At 42.0% G+C, this 17,937-nt stretch overlaps 1 long non-coding RNA gene across 1 annotated transcript; it reads right to left on the reverse strand.

Annotated features, from left to right (window-relative positions):
- Positions 1-9,124: 9,124 nt before the first annotated feature.
- On the reverse strand, positions 9,125-15,787 carry LOC107762561 (uncharacterized). The gene is made up of 3 exons (XR_012696650.1): positions 12,228-15,787; positions 12,018-12,137; positions 9,125-11,924 (listed from the first exon to the last, which is right to left on the reverse strand). It is a non-coding gene; the product is annotated as an uncharacterized LOC107762561 (long non-coding RNA).
- Positions 15,788-17,937: the final 2,150 nt, after the last annotated feature.

Below are 17,937 nucleotides of genomic sequence, written 5' to 3' on the forward strand. Positions count from 1 at the left end.
ACTTTAAGAGTTTGATTTGGAGATTGTGGACCGGAAGGGTAGTGAAAACCAAGTGGCGAACCACTTGTCCCGCTTGGAGGAGGAGGGGATGCCTCGTGATGGCCTAGAGATCAATGATTCATTTCCCGACAAACAACTCCTTTCAGTGTCGGTGTATGGTATGCCATGATTTGCGGATGTTGCTAATTTTCTTGTGACTGGTATAATCCCGTGTGAGCTCTCTTCTAACTAAAGGAAGAAGCTCAAACGTGATAGTTTGGATTTCTATTAGGATGAGCCGTACTTGTTCAAGATTTGCACGGATGGTATGATCCGAAGGTATGTCCCAAAGGAAGAGCAATTGAGTATCTTTGAGGCTTGTCATTCCTCGCCCTATGGTGGCCATCATGGCGGGTGAGGACGGCTTCAAAAGATCTTAGTTGTGGTTTTATTGGCCAACTTTGTACAAAGATGCAAGTGAACTTGTAAAGAGATGTGACGAATGTCAAAGAGCGGGTGAGATTTCGAAGAAAGATGAGATGCCTCTCAATACCATTCTTGAAGTTGATATTTTTGATGTATGGGGCATTGATTTTATGGGCCCATTTGTTAGCTCGTGTGGGAACACATACATTCTTGTAGCGGTTGACTATGTTTCAAAGTGGGTTGAAGCCGTGGCTTTACCCAACAATGAGGCCTGAAGTGTTGTTGTGTTTCTTAAGAAGAGCATTTTTACAAGGTTTAGCACTCCTCGTGCAATCATAAGTGATGGGGGTCTCATTTTTGTAATAGAGCTTTTGACACTTTGCTTGCAAAGTATGGTGTCAATCACAAAGTTTCTACTCCTTATCATCCTCAAGCGAGTGGCCAAGTTGAAGTCTCAAACAGGGAAATCAAGAGTATATTGTCAAAGACGGTCAATGCAAATAGGACCGATTGGTCAAAGATGTTGGATGATGCTCTATGGGCTTATAGGACTACTTACAAGACTCTGATTGGTATGTCTCTGTATCGGTTGGTGTTTGGTAAAGCTTGCCATCTACCGGTTGAGTTAGAGAACAAGGCCATTGGGCTTTGAGGAACCTGAATCTTGAATGGGATGTGGCAGCAAATCTTCGTGTGGAGCAGCATAATGAAATTGATGAATTCCGATTCCATGCCTACTCCAGTTCATCCTTGTACAAGGACAAGATGAAGTACCTTCATGATAAATATGTTTGTGGTAAGGAGTTCAAAGTGGGTGATTTGGTTCTCTTATTCAATTCTCGGTTACGTCTATTTCCGGGAAAGCTTAAGTCGAAATGGAGTGGACCTTTTGAAGTGGTGTTTGTGAATCCATTTGGTGCACTTGACTTGAAGAACAAAAATGGGGAGATTTTCAGAGTTAATGGACACAGGGTCAAGCACTACCTGGGCAAGATTGATGACAGCCACATGGTGACACTGCTCCATTTAAAGTGATTTGTTGGTAACTTGCATTGTGTCGCGACGTTAAATCAGGCTCTTCTTGAGAGGCAACCCATGTGTCTTTCTTTTTGTTTTTCTTTTATTTTATTTGTAGTATTGGATTTGCTTTCGGACTAACTGGCTGTGAGATGTTGTAGGATTGTTTTGATGCAGTGCAGGACTAAGTTGGAAAATATGCACACTCTCTGAAGTTTGTACTGCGGACGCATTGTATTTTGTGCCGCCGCAAAGTCCTTAATGCAGGAGCAACAATTCAATGCAGACCGCAGAGTTAATTAGTCAAAAATGAGGAGTCTCTGAAGTTCGCCACCGCAGCCGCAGTGCATTTTGTGTGGTCCGTGGTGGACCATTGCGGCCGCATTGCATTTCTTGCGGTCCGTAGTGGACATCTCCCAGTGCCTCTTGATTCTGAGTACCGCGGACTGTCGTGCCATTTTGTGCAGTCCGCGGTGGGTAGATTAAGTGGGCCCCATGTCTTTTTTCTATAAATAGGGCCTGAGGGCTTCATTTTGAACTTCTCACTCTTTTGTGCACTAAATAGAAAAAAATCACTGTTCATCACTCATACCTGCTTGAATTCAACTGCTAAGTCTCATTAATCTACATTGCATCCCACTTCTAGTAATTTTAATTTTTTCTTAGTTGTTTAACTTTGTTATTTTCTTTTAACTTTTATTTTTCTTAGTTTTTCTTCTTTTTCTTCCCATTTTCTTTCAATTTTATATCGTAAGGTTGTTTAATCATGCTGGGATTAGTGTTAATTAGTGACTACTAATGATTAAACACTTGGGGAATTAATGATATATGATTTTACGCATAAATGGAGAAAAAATTTGAAAACCTAGGTTGGTATTACTATTCCTGGCTTACCGCGTCCGCGATGGTATTTTTTGCGGTCCGCGGTGCTTCTTCGCGGTCCACAATACCATTTTGTGCGGACCGCAATGGTATAACTTCAGAAAGTGGTGAGTTGAGGACCGCGGCTACGGTGGATTTTGTGCGGTCCGCGGTGCCTCAATACGGACCGCAATACCATTTTGTGTGGTCTTTGGAGGCCTTTATCAGAGAATGGATAGTCTGACCCCCACCTCAGTATGGACTGCGGTGCATTTTGTGCGGTCCGCGGTAGCTTCTTTGCAGCCGCACTTCATTTTGTGCGGTCCGTGGTCTGCTTTTCATTTTCAACTGCTTGCAATCTTATTCTGCACTGCTTCATCTAATACTGGGATACTAATAAGAACAGAATGCATTCTCCTTGCAGATAATGATGAAATCACGAGGCAGAGGCGATAAACAGACAGGGAAAGGAGAGTCCTCCCGGGGTAGGGGACGAGGCATGATTAGATTGACCCCACAAGCCCGACAAGCTATCAAGGACACCAGGAGAATCATAAGGGCTGCTGATAGAGCTGCTTCCCACTCAGGAAGTGAGTATATGCCCTTCCGGGAGGCATTCGACTCCGTGTCAGAATATGTTCCTGACTGGCCGGAGAGGCCTAGATTGAGGGATTCACCTCCGGGCACCCTTACTGCCCAAGCATTAGTGCACATTTCTTCTGAGTCGTCCAAGGGCTCAGCTATGGGCAGTGACAATGCATATTCTACCTCACCTACAACTTTACTATCCGGTGAGGATCCTGTATAAGAAGAAGGAGGGGGTGAGCCCCAAGTAGGAGGGGTGGATAGAACCAGGAACCTGGAGGCATGGCAAGACAGGTTTGTGAGTGAAGTGGCCTACCACAAGTTTAGAGAATGGTGGCCCGATAGGAAGTTAATACCTGAGCGGAAATTCATCACAAAGGACCTTTTGCCTTATAACCCCAATGTGCTGAGGCAGTTCAGAGAAAGAGTAGGATGAGACTATTTCATAGGCCACGTGAAGGATACAAATGAGTACTTAGTGAAGGAGTTTTACACAAATGTTGCCCACATCAAAAAGGGCACCACAGTGACCAAGGTGCAAAATTTGAAAGTAAAATTTGATGGAAAAACGATCAATGACTACCTAGGCTTCCCGGAAGAGGATGAAGCATTGTACTTAGAAAAGGTGGCATTGGGTGAGGCTACTCGTCCTTAGTTAGCAGAGTACTTGGAAATCCCAGGTACCACCCCAGCTTGGTTGACCACAGGAGTGAAAATTCTAAGGAGGACTGATCGCTGCCGACTCGACACTACGCTGTGGTAGGAAGAGCGGGTCGCAATAGCTTTTACCCGAATAGAGGTCCGGGATCGAATTTCCACAGGGAGCTAGTCGTGGAGTTGTATTTTCTGTTTAGCCTAGAGTTGCGGTTGTGCTTCTAATGTCACTTCAAACATTTTTGGGTTTTTGATTTATAACTATTTTTATAAGACTATTGATTAACACTAAATTATACTACAAGAATATTGCTAAGTTGTATCTAATGGGAAGAAGGGCACTAGGGTCGTGACACTACCTAGGTGGCTAATTGATGAGTAGATGTTACTTAGGTTCGATTGACATATTTGGGGCTTATGCTATAACCGTTGCACAATCTTACCCACTCTCACACCTCTCGGTAGAGAGAGTGATTTTTTTCCCCAATTGACTCCCTCGAGGCCAATTGGGTAGGCAAATTAGACCAAGCAACTGGGGTTCAAGTAGAGTGATTACTCTCTCGAGATTTAACCTATTAATTGAGACTATCATTTCTCATGAATCCATCCCAATTCCTTATTGGGTCAATTTTGGGGTCATAGACTCTTTTTCTCAAGAAGAGTTAAACCCACAAAGCTTGAATCAGTGTTTGCAACCACCAATTCTAAATTAAATCATAAATTCAACCCAAATAACAAACATTCATAGTCAATATAATCTTAGATGGCAACACCCATCAATTACCCACACTAGGGTTGAGCCACAACCCTTGATTATGGGTTTAGCCACTCATGCTAGCTACAGAAATTGAAGAAATAGATGAAGAACTTAACATATTAATTAATTACTAAGAAGAAACTACAGTAATCTATATTTAATGGAAAGCAAAATATGCCAAAAATGGCTACAACACCAACTGCAGCTTTTGTCTCTAGTTCCTAGATAAATCGATGCCTAAAAAATTAGTAAAATGTTCTATTTATACTAGGTTAGAAAAACTGGAAAAAAATACCCCTACGGGGTCAGTGCGGGCTGCACAAAATAGACCGCGGCCGCATTGGCTCTTGAACTTCAACTGTTTGATGACTTGAGTTGGGGGACGCGGACCGCGTGGCAGTGTACCGCGGCCACGATGGCAACTGGCGCGGTCCGCACAGTCGTGACCGCGGACCGTGTGATCAAAAATGCCCTTCCCTGAACCTTATGAACGCGGACCGCACAGTGCAGGACTGCGGCCGCGAAGCTCCACCGTGGACCGCGAAGATCCTACCGCGGTCGCATGCCTTTTAGCTTGAATATGTCAAGTCTTTGAACCTCCTAGTGCGGCCGCGGTCACTGTTGTGCGGTCCGCACTAGGCCCTTTATTCTTCAATTCTCTTGGTCTTTGGTACTTCAGCAGGTTTCACTCCTTTTTGAGTCGATCTTTGACATTTTGTCACTTTGTCGATCAAACCTGAAATCAAGCATAACTTATCAGCATTTAGGAACTAATTTGTAGCAATTTATATTAAAAGAATAGGCAAGCAGGGGCAATAACACGTTAAAATCCTAACTTATCAAGGACCCTGAACTTCGAAGCAAAAGGGTGGGAGACATTTGTTTGTAGTAGGATAAACCCCACCACTCACGACAACTCTCTTCCTATCTCCCGAGCTATATTGGTGGTATCTATCATGGCGGGGTACCCGATCAATATCGGGAATGTGATGTCCAGGGTGATTACACGGGTGGTGAATGAAGGTGATAGATCCTACCCCTTCCCAAATTTCCTGACCATGTATTTTGAGGATCTAGATGTGGAGAAGAGAAGATTTGATGTGAAAGTGAAAGCCAATGCATTTTCTCCTGACAACCCCAAGGACCCTAAAGGCAAAGCCACTACTTCAACTGGCCAGTCTGAAGAGCTAGAAGTAGTAGTAGTGGCTCCTACTCAGCCTTTTTCAGCCATACCAGACATGGCCCCAGGACCCTCTACTTCTACAGTTCTAGATCCCCTCATCTACAGTATATCCTTTGACTGCCTACCGCCAAAGCTAGACCCTTGCCAGTATCAACAAGTGGATGCAGGCAACCACTTCTAAGTTGTCTGTACTTTCTACTTCGGTGGCAACCTAGTTCACACCTCCTCAGCCACGGATCCCACAATCAATGGAGGACACTCTCAAGGAGCTTCTCGAGAACTAGAAGAAGCTCTTAGAGAACCAACAATTAATATTGGATGTTGTGGGTTCACACGGAAAAGCATTGAAGGATTTGGCCAAAGAAGCAAAGAAACTGAGGAAGACTCGGGCATCCAAGGAGTCGGTGAAAGAGTTGAGAGTGGAGGTAGAGAGGTTGAAGGTGGATCACTTGCCTTTAGACCTTATATTGCATGACCTGGCTCCAGCTACCCAGCCTGAGCCGGAGCAGGAGACAGAGAGGCCATCCAAGAGGAAGAGGGTGATTCCCCGTACGGATGATGTTGTTATACAGTTGGAGGACCCGCAGGGAGGCTCCTCTAGCCACCCCTAGATTCCAGTACAGGCCCAGGTCCTAGTGGAGACACAGGTTTCAGGGAGCCAGTCACAGGTTTCAGAGCAGTCCGAGGACCTAGGGACCCAGACTCAGGATCCTATGCAGACGGAAAGCCAATAGAGAGTTTCTTTTTCCTATCTATTTTTTGTGCTTATTTTGGTTAGTTAGCATTGAGGACAATACTAGCTTTCATTCGAGGGGGTAGCTCTATTTGGATGACTGTATATATGACATTACCCTTTTCTTTATGCTTTCTTTTTACTTTTGGTATATATATAATTTTATCATTTTATTGCACCTTTCGCACTTTTTACTTTTGGTCTGTATATAAAGTTACGTTCTAATGTATATACTCATTCTCCCTTATGTATATTCGACTAAATCCCCTCTTGTATATATTTATTTTACTTTCCACATTTTTCCTTTCATAGCTTCTTATTTTATTTTCGTAGCTTCTCGTTTTGAGTTTTTGCGTGCAATAAGACTTTGGTTTTCTTAATTCCATGGTTCTTTCCAAAGGTGGAATTTGTGTGAACCGGGTGGCTCTTCCCGATGATGGATGGCATGACAACCTTTTTAAGGGTTTGAGTCTGTTTTCTTTTTGCTTTTTATGTAAATAGTAGCTAGTGAGTAATGGTGCCTCAGGCAAAGCTTCACTTGGGCCTATCACATTTACCTTTGATCCTATGGTCAAAAACAAATTGTTGTGTATAGGATGGTGAAAGTAGTGACCTTAAGACTCTTGTGTTGGCCGATAATCATCAAGTTGTTTTTCGGGACCATTGTGATTCTCAAATCTTAGCTAAGGTTATTGTGGGCCCCCGACTCTGTCTCTTTAGCAATCCCATAACTTGTGTGGTGAGAATTTGAATTGCAAGTCCAAGTCCCGTGCCATTAGTCTAGAACTTGCCCTGAATGTTTGTCTAGGCGAAATCCTAAGTGTAGTTTAACTCGAGATGTGATTATAGGTCTCCTTGATCTGAATGATGCCTTGAAAACTTCCATAGCCTACAAATGATAATATCCCTAGTCAACCCTTTTGAGTCATAGACCTTTTTCTTTTAAAAACGACGATACAAGCCTTTACCCGTTCTAAAAATACCCTCTCTTGGCACCCGATCTTTCCTTAGCACAAGGCAAAAGCATAAGTTTGGGAGGAGAGACGAGGAATGCAACAAAATGGTAAAAGGTACAAAATGAAGAAAAGGAAAGGTAATGAAAAAGAAAAAAATCAAAAAGACAAAAAGAATGATCAATGTAGAAAAAAATGAAGGGATTCAATAAAAGTAAATATATGAAAGGTGTGGAAAGTTGAGAACGGATAAAAAGGTTTGAAATGAACAAGAAAGAGTGACAGTGTATTACTCTAACCCCTTAGAAAGAAGTTAAATGAGTTAAAAAGTCAAGAGAATATGTGCCAAAATGAAGCAAATTGAAGTGTGAAAGGGAAGATGGAACCTACTTAGACCAAACACTTCCTACCCTGAACCAAAAGGCTTCACTATATCTCCACAAAAGCCTTATATGATCTTGAGTTGAATGAAGCTTACATTAGTTGTGACTCACATAAGGGGCAAGCTTATGGTACTTAGAGCCGGACTTGTGACCTTTCTTTGAGAGAGATGAGTGTGTTTCCACTATCCTCGTTCTGTGAGCTACAATCTAAAAGTGAGGTTTGCTTAGAGAGAGTTGAGGATGTGTGAGTTTGGGTTCCACAATGACCAAAGTAGTAGAAGGAGTTTCCCTTGATGGGTTTAGTCAATTCTTGATGCTTTTGTGTCGCATTAAAACCATGGTGCTTAAAAGAGTGAATGTTGTTAATGATTCATTTGAATTGAGGGCAATTGTTAGTCCCAATTGATGCTAGATGAGGTCACTTTAGGTCAGCTAAATTTTCTTGGATTTACTCTCAAGGATGTGGGTCTTATTTTGTTTGCTTGAGGACAAGCAAAAGCTTAAGTTTGGCGGAGTTGATAACTAGGGATTATGGTTCATTTTACACTCCTTCTTACTTGAGTTTTGATTAAAAATGTATACAAAATAGTCCCAAAGGCTTACATGTTGTACTTGTTTGCAGGGTTTGGTCAAAAAGGTGACAATTAGTCAAAACCAGCTCAAAAAGGAGTGAAACATGCACAAGTACCAAGAACAAGTCCAAGCACAGTGCAACAGATCCACTGTGGTCGCATTCCATTTAGTGTGGTCCGCAGTGAGGAGATTCAGAGAGGTGCATATTTTGGAAACTCAAGCGTTGCGGCCGCAAAGCATTTTTTGCGGAATGCAATGGTCTAATCGTGGCCGTAATCGAGTTTGTGCGGTCCTCAAAGATGAGGTTCAGAGAGTTAGGAGTTTTGAGGACATAGCCAATGCGGTCTACGATTCTTTTTGTGCAGACTGCAGAAGAATCTACTGCGGCCACGGTGCTTTTTATGCAACCCGCGGTGGTCAAGTTCAGAGAGCGTAGATCTAAAGGAAAGAAGCCTCACCACGGCCACACTCGATTTTGTGCGGACCGCACTACCCCCTCAGGGGTATTTTTGTACAGAAAATTCAGCCTAGTATAAATACTTTCTTTTCCTATTTTTAGGTCATCAGTTGCAATCTAACTTTGAGCTGCACTCGTGAACGGTGGTTTTTGACCATTTTGAGTCATTTGTAGCTACTTTAACACTGAAGTTTCTTTATCTTAGTTTGTAATTAAATCTTATGGGTAGTTCTTCATCTATTTCTTCTTTTTCTTTCATTATTATGAGTAGCTAGACCCATTAGCTAAGGTTGTGGCTCAACCCTAGTGTGGGTATTTGGTGGTCTTGAGTTTTAAGGCTTGAATGTCTATGGATGTTTGATATTTGGACTAATTTGTGTTTTTCATGTTGAATTAGTGGTTGCAAACACTAAATTGTGCCTTTTTGACTTGTGCTCTTCTTGAGAAAGAGAGTTTGAGTCTAGAAAAATTAGTACAACAAGGAATTGGGGCGTATTCAAGAGATTGATAACCCTAATTAAAGGGTTAAACCTAGAGATAGTAATACCCGGCTTGAACCTAAATTGCTTGCACAAATTATCATACCCAATTGGTCTTGAGAAAGTCAATTAGGGCAAAATCACTCAAACTATCGAGAGGTATAGAGTGAGAAGTTTCGTGCATTGGTTATATCGTAATCCCCAACATGACAACCTTTCCTTAGATTCGAGAACCCGTCAAGTATTCACCTAGGAGAAAGTCATTTCCCTAGTGTCTCTTTAACTATTTAGAACACCTTACAAGCAATCATTCGCAGTTTAATTTAGCATACTATTAGCACAAAATATTAGAAGTAAAAACCAACCAAAAGATGGTTGGAAGAGTAATTAAGAGCATTACGCATCTCTAGTTTAGATAAGAATCCAATTCCCACTTTTAGCTCCCTGTGGATTCGATCCAGACCATCTCGGGTAGAAGCTGCTTCATCCACTCTCGCTACTTTGTAGTGGTGCAGGGTTGGCTCCGATCACTGACCATCGCTATAAAATCACAGGCCTTCAAATACTTCGAAATTACTTCCAAAAGAACTGGTTAAACATGCTACCCTCGACATAGGCAAAAGAGCTTTGACCATGTCAGCTCCAAACTATAGGCTTCGAAACATTCAGCCACCGAGCAAAACCTCCCGAGGTACTCGTTCATCGCTACATAACGACTCACAATCGAGGCTCTTAGCAAGCCGTCGAAGAGTCGGGCGAACACAAAAATTCAAAATCTTTGACGAGGGAAAGCAAAGCCTAAAAAGGTCGCACCGATCCAACGCGTAAGAGCCACTGTCGCCAGCCCATATGAGAGGTCGTACTGACCTAACGCGTAAGAGCCTAAGGGCCAGCTTTAAATTCAAAAACTTAAGGGCAAATGAGCTCAAGTCAAAACCCAAATCGGAGATCGAGCCCAAAACAGTTAACTAAAAGAGCCTAAGGGCAAACGCGTAAGAGCCACTGTTGCCAGCCTAAAATCAAAGGTCACACTGATCCAACGCTAAGAGCCACTATCGCCAGCCTAAAATCGAAGGTCGCACCGACCCAACGCGTAAAATCCAGGACCGGTCTCTAGACCTAAGGGTCGGTAAACCAGCGTCGAGGTCCCGACATGGGGCTTGGGCCCCGAATATTCAATCTTCAACCGTTACGAATCGCTCAGCAATAGCAAAAACCCAAGAGTCTAACCCAAGGTCTAAGACCTCAGACCGAGTATCAAAAAACACTACACATTATTCCTGAAAGACCAAGGAAAAAAGAAGTGATAAAAAATGAAAAGCCTTCTATATATATTGCTCACAAAAGCACGTTTACAAGGCCTTTAAAAGCCCTTACAAGGAAGAAGTTAAACAGAACGCTAATCTATTATCGGGTCTACACCTTCGACAGCTCTATCGGAGGTTGTGTCCTAAAGGTTCTGGCTACGGCCCCAGGACCTTCGACGGCCTCTTTCCCTCTAGGGATTCTGCCTTCATTCTCATCATCTCCTAAAGCTGCTCGACACACCTCCAGAAGCAAACAGGGAAGCATCCTTCTTCTCTAAGGTCTTCACCCTCTCAAGCTCGGCAGACAGGTCAATGCCCCCCACATGTATATCCTCAAGAGTCTACCTCCGAGATTCTAATCGAGCATGCTCCACGGCTCGAGTCAATTTCAGCTTGGCCCCCTCGGTTACTTTCCTGGATTGAGCATTTATTACAACGACATCCTCTTTATGCAAGGATATAAGCGCCTCGGCTTCACTTTTGATCCTAGATAGCGCAGCAACTAACTCAGTATGGAGACCTCTACTCGCATCATGAATTTGGTGCCCGACTAAGGCCATCTCTCCCTGGAGGATATCCCTCTCGAAAGTTATCTCTCTCACGTGTCATTTGAGTTCGAGAATTTCAGAGTCTCTAACTCGGAGCTCCTCCCTCAGTAGGGCATCTTTCTTCTCAAACTGCACAAATCAGATCAAAGCTATCAAAACGCTGAGATCTGGCAAACATTCAAACAAAAGAAAATTGAAACTAGGTAACTTGTTCGACAAGATGAGTCTTCTAACGCTTGTGACGGGTCATCTTAACTTGAAACTGAGCGAAGGTCTGATTATAAAGTGCCCTGGCCTGGAGCCATGAAAGAGACAAGTTAGAGAGACAAAGATCAGAACGATAGGCAGAATTTACAAAAACTACATGCTCATAATGCCTGTTTATCTCGCTGAATATGAGTGAGGCATCGAGCTCGAGAATTTTCTCAGGTGCGGCTAAAGGCCTCTGAAACGCATCTCTACCTCCGAGGGGCGCCCCCACATTGGAAAGTTCTTCATTCTGGGCATCTTGTGTTTCCTTATGAGGTAAGGTCATCCCCATAGGAGAATCACTCACGTTAGTAATACTGATGGGATCAATCAGGGTCGTCTCTTGTCCTTGCAGGGCTTCAGAACTGGTTTCCTCCGAACCGCCTACCAAATGCGTCTCATCTCGAGGAATATTTTGGCCATCAGCTGGTTCAAGGACATTATCCAATACCTCCTCGGTAGCCTCTTCAGCCCAAGGTTGGACAACGACGGCACCAAGCTCCGACTTGGGAGCCACCATCTCTGCGGTATAAGGGTTGATCGAGTTTTCCCCTCCCTCGGATGCTATCGAATCATTTTTCCCCTCACCTTCAGCTCGGGGACTCCCCGCTACTTCTGGAGTTAAGGCTGTTGGGTCAGCCGTAGGTTCTTCCACTTTGGTCTTCTTAGATTCCAAAGGCTCATTCGACGATTCCCTTTGTCTTTTCTTTCCTTCGTCGGGTTTCGAGGTATCCGCTTCACTAAGAAGAGTTTCCCTCATCAAGGGGACCTTCCCCAGACCTACACAAATGCAAAAGGTAAACATAGAGAATGAGGACGCTATCAGCAGCAGTTCTATTAAAGGGTACGACTATAGCAGGAGTAAAGGCTCACCGTGGTCCTTGGCTTCCCATCGAACTTGGGGCAGATCAAGCCACACGCGCTCAGCATATAGGCAAATCGAATCCAGCCAGTCAACCTAGCCCGAGAGGTCCTTAACCGCGCCAGGGTAAACTGCAATGGATGCATCAGAAGAGGAAGTTAGCGCGTAGGGGGATGTATTTAAAAAGAAGAAAGGGAACATTAAATAATGTATCTACTTACGTTCCATGTTCCACCTTTTGAGGAACGACATTCTCTCTACCGGAATCAGGTCTGAAGTTCTAACTCGGACAAAACGGCTCATCCACCCTCCATTCCTAACTTCATCGATACAAGCAAAAAGGGCCCTCGAAGCTCGATAGTGGAGCTTAATCAGGCCCCCACAGAAGAGTCAGGGACTATACATCCTGACCAGATGATCGAGGGTGAAGGGCATCTCCTCAATCATGTTCACATAATACCTGATCATGTAGACAATGCGCCAGAATGAAGGGTGAATTTGGCCGAGGGTCACTCGATACCATTTGCAGAAGTTGAGAATCACGGAGTCTATCAGAGGCAAGGATGGCCCTACTGGACCAAGGGTAAATGGGTAAGTATACACACTGAAAAAATCGGCCTTGTATGTCGTTATATCCTCCTCCTGAGAAGGGATCTCCTCAAGCACCGCGTCCCCCTAGCGGCAGTCAGTCTTCACCCTTTCGACGTTTGTTATTGAGCTAATATATTGAGACGCAGGCTCGTGTCGTCCTGGCTTTAAATATGGTTTTCGATCTTGAAGTCGGAAGTTGTTGTAAAGGACCTTGGAATACATTCCCTAGCGCGAGGGAGCACTACTGTTTTGCCTTTAGACAAAAACAAGGAAGAGGGGGATACACTTTCCTGAGGGACATAGGTGGAAGTTTTTTCCATTCTCAAAAGATTTCAGAGGGGAAAATAAAATTGCGTTTCAAAAAGAAAACAAAAGGAAAAGGTAGAAAGAACCTTTTTGAGGGCTTGGTGGTGTAGTGAACAATAAAGAGCGAGAGAAAAAGTATTTATAGAGGCCTAACACGCACGTTGGAGAAGGCCAAAGGACAGCCAACCGATGTAATCAATTCGAAGGCTTTTAAGGGTTGTGTGTACGCGACCTTTTGGCACCTCATTTTGTCGTACCAATCATTTGGCAGGGGGTAACTACCGTCATAATGGAAGTATCGAAGGGGCAGGAAATCGAGATCGTTTCTTATCGTTTTACTCTAAGAAACGCGGGGACTATCTGTATACGGGTGAAATCGGGAGGCCCAATTTCATGATCACTGTGTCTTTCCCTTAGCTTCAAAAAGGCCTCGAAGACCCGGGGGCGCAGCTCGAAGTTTTGGCCTCGAGAATTCTCCACACTCGACCTCGATGAAGCATGAGTCGATGGTTATCAAGGGTAAGCATAAAGTTCCCTAGGCATGTGGTCCGAACTGACAATCACCTACAAGAATATTACCAGTTTGTCCCAGACTACTAGGTAGTTGTGCCAGCTACTTTACTTTGTAATAAATACATACATACTATGATGGGGTTACCTCCTCCTATATAAAGGGGACATTTACTATTTTTTGCACGGACAAAAGATATCATTCATACAATATTGAATACACAAGAACTTTCTCTTTGCTCTCTAACACATTTTCTCTCGCCCCCCTTTATTTATATTTATTGCTAGCATTAATCGTGTTCTAATTATTGTTCTTCAGTTATAACTCATTATTGTCCATAAAGAACCACCATCAAATTTATCATAACTGTTAATCCTTCTTCGACTGACCTTAGTCGGACATCCGACTCGACCTCGAGGCCCAGAATACGGAAGCTCAAGGCCCCAATTTCCAGCGATTTGGTTTGATTATTCCACTATTTACAAGCTACTATATTATTTTTTCAATCCCTCACTTAGCATCAATTATCTAACAACTAGCATAAAAATAGATCACATATTTTTAGAACCACAAAATCAAATTTAATTGTTATGACCATTTTCACAGTAAACAAGAATATTTTGTCCAAAGTTGCGTGTACGCATACCTTGGTTTATTTGGGAAAAATCATAATCATGTCAAGCAAACGAGTACACAAATCATGATAAATAGTTTCATACCCATAAAGGATCATATTCGACAAATCTTCCGCCTCTAGTCCTAAAGATTAACCCAACAAACTTCTCTTTTATTAAAATGCTTACCAAACTATCCCAACAATATACTAAGGTGATTCATACAATGGACAGTAAATTAACATTTGAAAGAATGAGCAAGGAACACAAAGCATGCCTAACAAGTAGATTCCAATTTCATATGGCCAAAATGATACCATCAAAAACTCCAATGGGATTGCAACAGAGAGTTCTAATAAGAAATCATGTCATTTAATTAATAAAACAACTAGCACAACCAGTAATCTTCATAAGCCTATATGACTCAAAATGCTTCCATCCAATGAAAATTAATTGTAACTAATAAGACCCTCTCACTTCATTTTAATTTCACAAAGTATTTACATACAAAAGAAGCTTTTAACCATGACTTAGGCCAAAGAAGTATCCCAAGCACTTAAACATAACATCAGGAACTCTCAAAAACCACCGAAAGGCTAAAATCTAAAAAACTAAATATTAATCACACAAACATGATAACGAAAGAAATTGTACGCATGCATTACCGTTGCACTCTAATAAAACGAAAATAATAATAATAATAATAATAATAATAATAATAATAATAATAATAATAATAATAATAATAATAATAATGTGGTAATACTATATTTAATCAAGACAGGACAAGGGTGAAGGAAACAAACGGAAAAAAAATGAAGGAAACTCAAACAGTGGTAGCAGTTCACATGGAACGGCAAAAGGCCAAAATGTACTCAAAAACCAATTGCAGATTCAATATGAAAGTTCTATGAAATTAATATTTGAATACAAGTTAAATTCACTCAAACTGAAATTTTATTAAGGAATAAAATTTAAAGGAAGCTCAATCAACGCAACATAACTTGGTTCAAGGAATTAAACGAAATCCTAGAAGTCACTACTGATTTTAACTTATCTACGCAAATTAGTCTCATGAATCAGTTAAGATAACACATAAAGAAAATTCAAAATAACAATCATTTAAGCACCAAATTATTCCTCCCAAAAAAAGAAGCAAATCCTAAGATTCATGAATCAAAAAACCCAATGAAACAAGAAAACGGACCTTTAAACAAATATATTGATAAACAAAAACCTCCAATAAGCTAGATAATATAGCAACGACGTCGAGCCTCCGTGACGAATCAGATCCGCAAACAAAAACCTTGAACCGGACACCTCACTGATCTCTATTTCTTGTCATTGTTTTAGTCACAAATGGGAAGGAAAGAGTCACTGGAAAACATTAAAGAGAGGGTCACTGATCTTCATGGAGTTCCGCCGGATTTCATGGTATTTCCAGCGAATTTTTGTCTTCCCTGTATACTATCATCAAGAGTATGATGATGTGAGAGAAGAGAAGAGCGGATCTGAAGCTATCGACTATCGTGGTGGCCAACCAGATCTGCTGGTGGCCAAATTCGGTGGTTGGACAGCGAGGGGGAGTTCGGCTGCTTCTTCTTTTCTTGAGGATTAAGTCTGCTGTCTCTTTTGCTGAAGAAGAAGATGTGAAGGCTGCTATCTTTCCTAGGGTTCTTACGGTTAGCTACGGTGTTATATCTGATGGGGTATGTGGGCTGAGGTAATGGGTTGTCTGATTTGGGCCTTTAATGGCTAGATTTGTGCTTAAAATAGGCCTAATTAATCAAAAATAAATGAAAATAAGTAAATATTTTTAAAAATACTACTTTTAAAAGTTGTGCAGGTCAAAAATTACGTGCTTACAACTGCCCCTCTTTGCTTGGAAACACGAAGAATTTTTGGAGCAAAGAACAATAAGCTACATAATTGATGACGCTTATTCAAAAGAAAAGAAAGATGGGTAAAAGATTGCAATCGAGCCCTGGTATCTGAGCTGCCTACATATCCTTGGCTATAAAGGAATCAGACCACGTGTAGTTCAGAAGTGAATGAAGTGATAGAGTGTGTGGAGAGGACGAGAGAGTCGAGTGAGGTTCCGTCGAGGTTCCGGTCTGCGGTCCTATTACTTCATCAAAATCAAAAATGAAAAAGACTAACTAAGCCTGTCAACTATGAGTTACAAGATTCTTATCTATAAGTCTTTTAAAGCTTGATCTTGAGTCTTGAACGATTCTTCATGCAGACTTTGATTTGAACCTTGATGCTTGCTAGCTGCAGGTGTTGATTCATTCTTCCACGGCTTCTTCGGATCACGACAAGACATGCAAAGCTCGTGACTCAGTCATGTCTTGAGCTATCCATATCTTGTCTCTGCTTCTGCATTTTGGATGCACTTTTTTTCTTTTCTTTTATTCTGAATTGAGACTTCTTCTTTTGGTCATCTCGGACTGTCAACTCGCATTCTTGAGGCGAGCTTTTGCTACTTCTAACTTGAATTGAATTTTGAAATGACTTCCCTCGTTCTCCAGGCAGGCGCCTGACACTATAACAAAACAGGCAAAACAAAAGAAACTTTTCTACCCTAGTTTGCACTAGGAAGATTTGTGAGTTGTTAGCAGGACTATAAATCACATATGCTACTGATGAAGGATGCAATGATGAGAGTAAATTAAAGACTCGGCTAGGATATGCGTCTCCTGTGAGTAAAACTAAGAAACTTTGACTAGCAAATGCGTTTGCTAAAAATAAAACCCGGATAACCCAAACTAGAAAGTGCGTTTTCTAGGGATGAAATCTCAATTTAGAAAGTATGTATCCTAAAAGTATTCCTAAAAGACCCAGACTAGGAAGTGCGTCTCCTAGGGGCGAAACTTCAATGACTCAAACTAGGAAGTGTGTCTCCTAGGAATGAACTTAAATGACCCAAACTAGGAAGTGTGTCTCCTATGAATAAAACTGACAAACTTATACTAGCTAGTGCATTTCCTAAGAGTAAAACTAACAAACTTTGACTAGGAAGTGCATCTCCTAAAAAAATATAACAACAATGACTCAAACTAGAAAGTGCATCTCCTAGGGTGAAATCTCAATTTAGGAAGTGCCTCTCCTAAAAGTGTATCCTGAGAGACCCAGACTAGGAAGTGCGTATCCTAAGGGTGAAACTTGGATGAACTAAGCTAGGAAGTGTATCTCCTTGGGGTGAAATCTCAATTTAGAAAGTGCGTATCCTAAAAATATATCCTGAAAAACCCAAACTAGGAAGTGCATCTCCTAGGGGTGAAATCTTAATTTAGGAAGGGCGTCTCCTAAAAGTGTATCCTGAAAGACCCAGACTAGGACGTGTATCTCCTAGGTGTGAAACTTGAATGAACCAAACCAGGAAGTGTATCTCCTAGGGCTGAACTTAAATGACCCAAACTAGGAAGTGCGTCTCCTAGGGGTGAAATCTCAATTTAGGAAGTACGTCTCCTAAAAGTATATCCTGAAAAACCCAGACTAGGAAGTGTGTCTCCTAGGGGTGAAACTTCAATGACTCAAACTAGGAAGTGCATCTCCTAAAACAAAATATAACTTGAAAGACCCAAACTTGGAAGTGCGTCTCCTAGGGGTGAAACTTCAATGACTCAAACTAGGAAGTGTGTCTCCTAGGAATGAACTTAAATGATCCAAACTAGGAAGTGTGTCTCCTAGGGGTAAAATCTCAATTTAGGAAGTGTGTCTCCTGAAAGTATATCCTGAAAAAAACCAGACTAGGGAGTGCGTCTTCTAGGGGCGAAACTTCAATGGCTCAAACTAGGAAGTGTGTCTCCAAGGAATGAACTTAAATGACCCAAACTAGGAAGTGCGTCTCCTAGGGGTAAAATCTCAATTTAGGAAGTATGTATCCTAGGGGTAAAATCTGAAAAA

Source organism: Nicotiana tabacum, chromosome 11 (genome assembly GCF_000715075.1).
Source record: "Nicotiana tabacum cultivar K326 chromosome 11, ASM71507v2, whole genome shotgun sequence".
Taxonomy (NCBI): Eukaryota; Viridiplantae; Streptophyta; class Magnoliopsida; order Solanales; family Solanaceae; genus Nicotiana; species Nicotiana tabacum.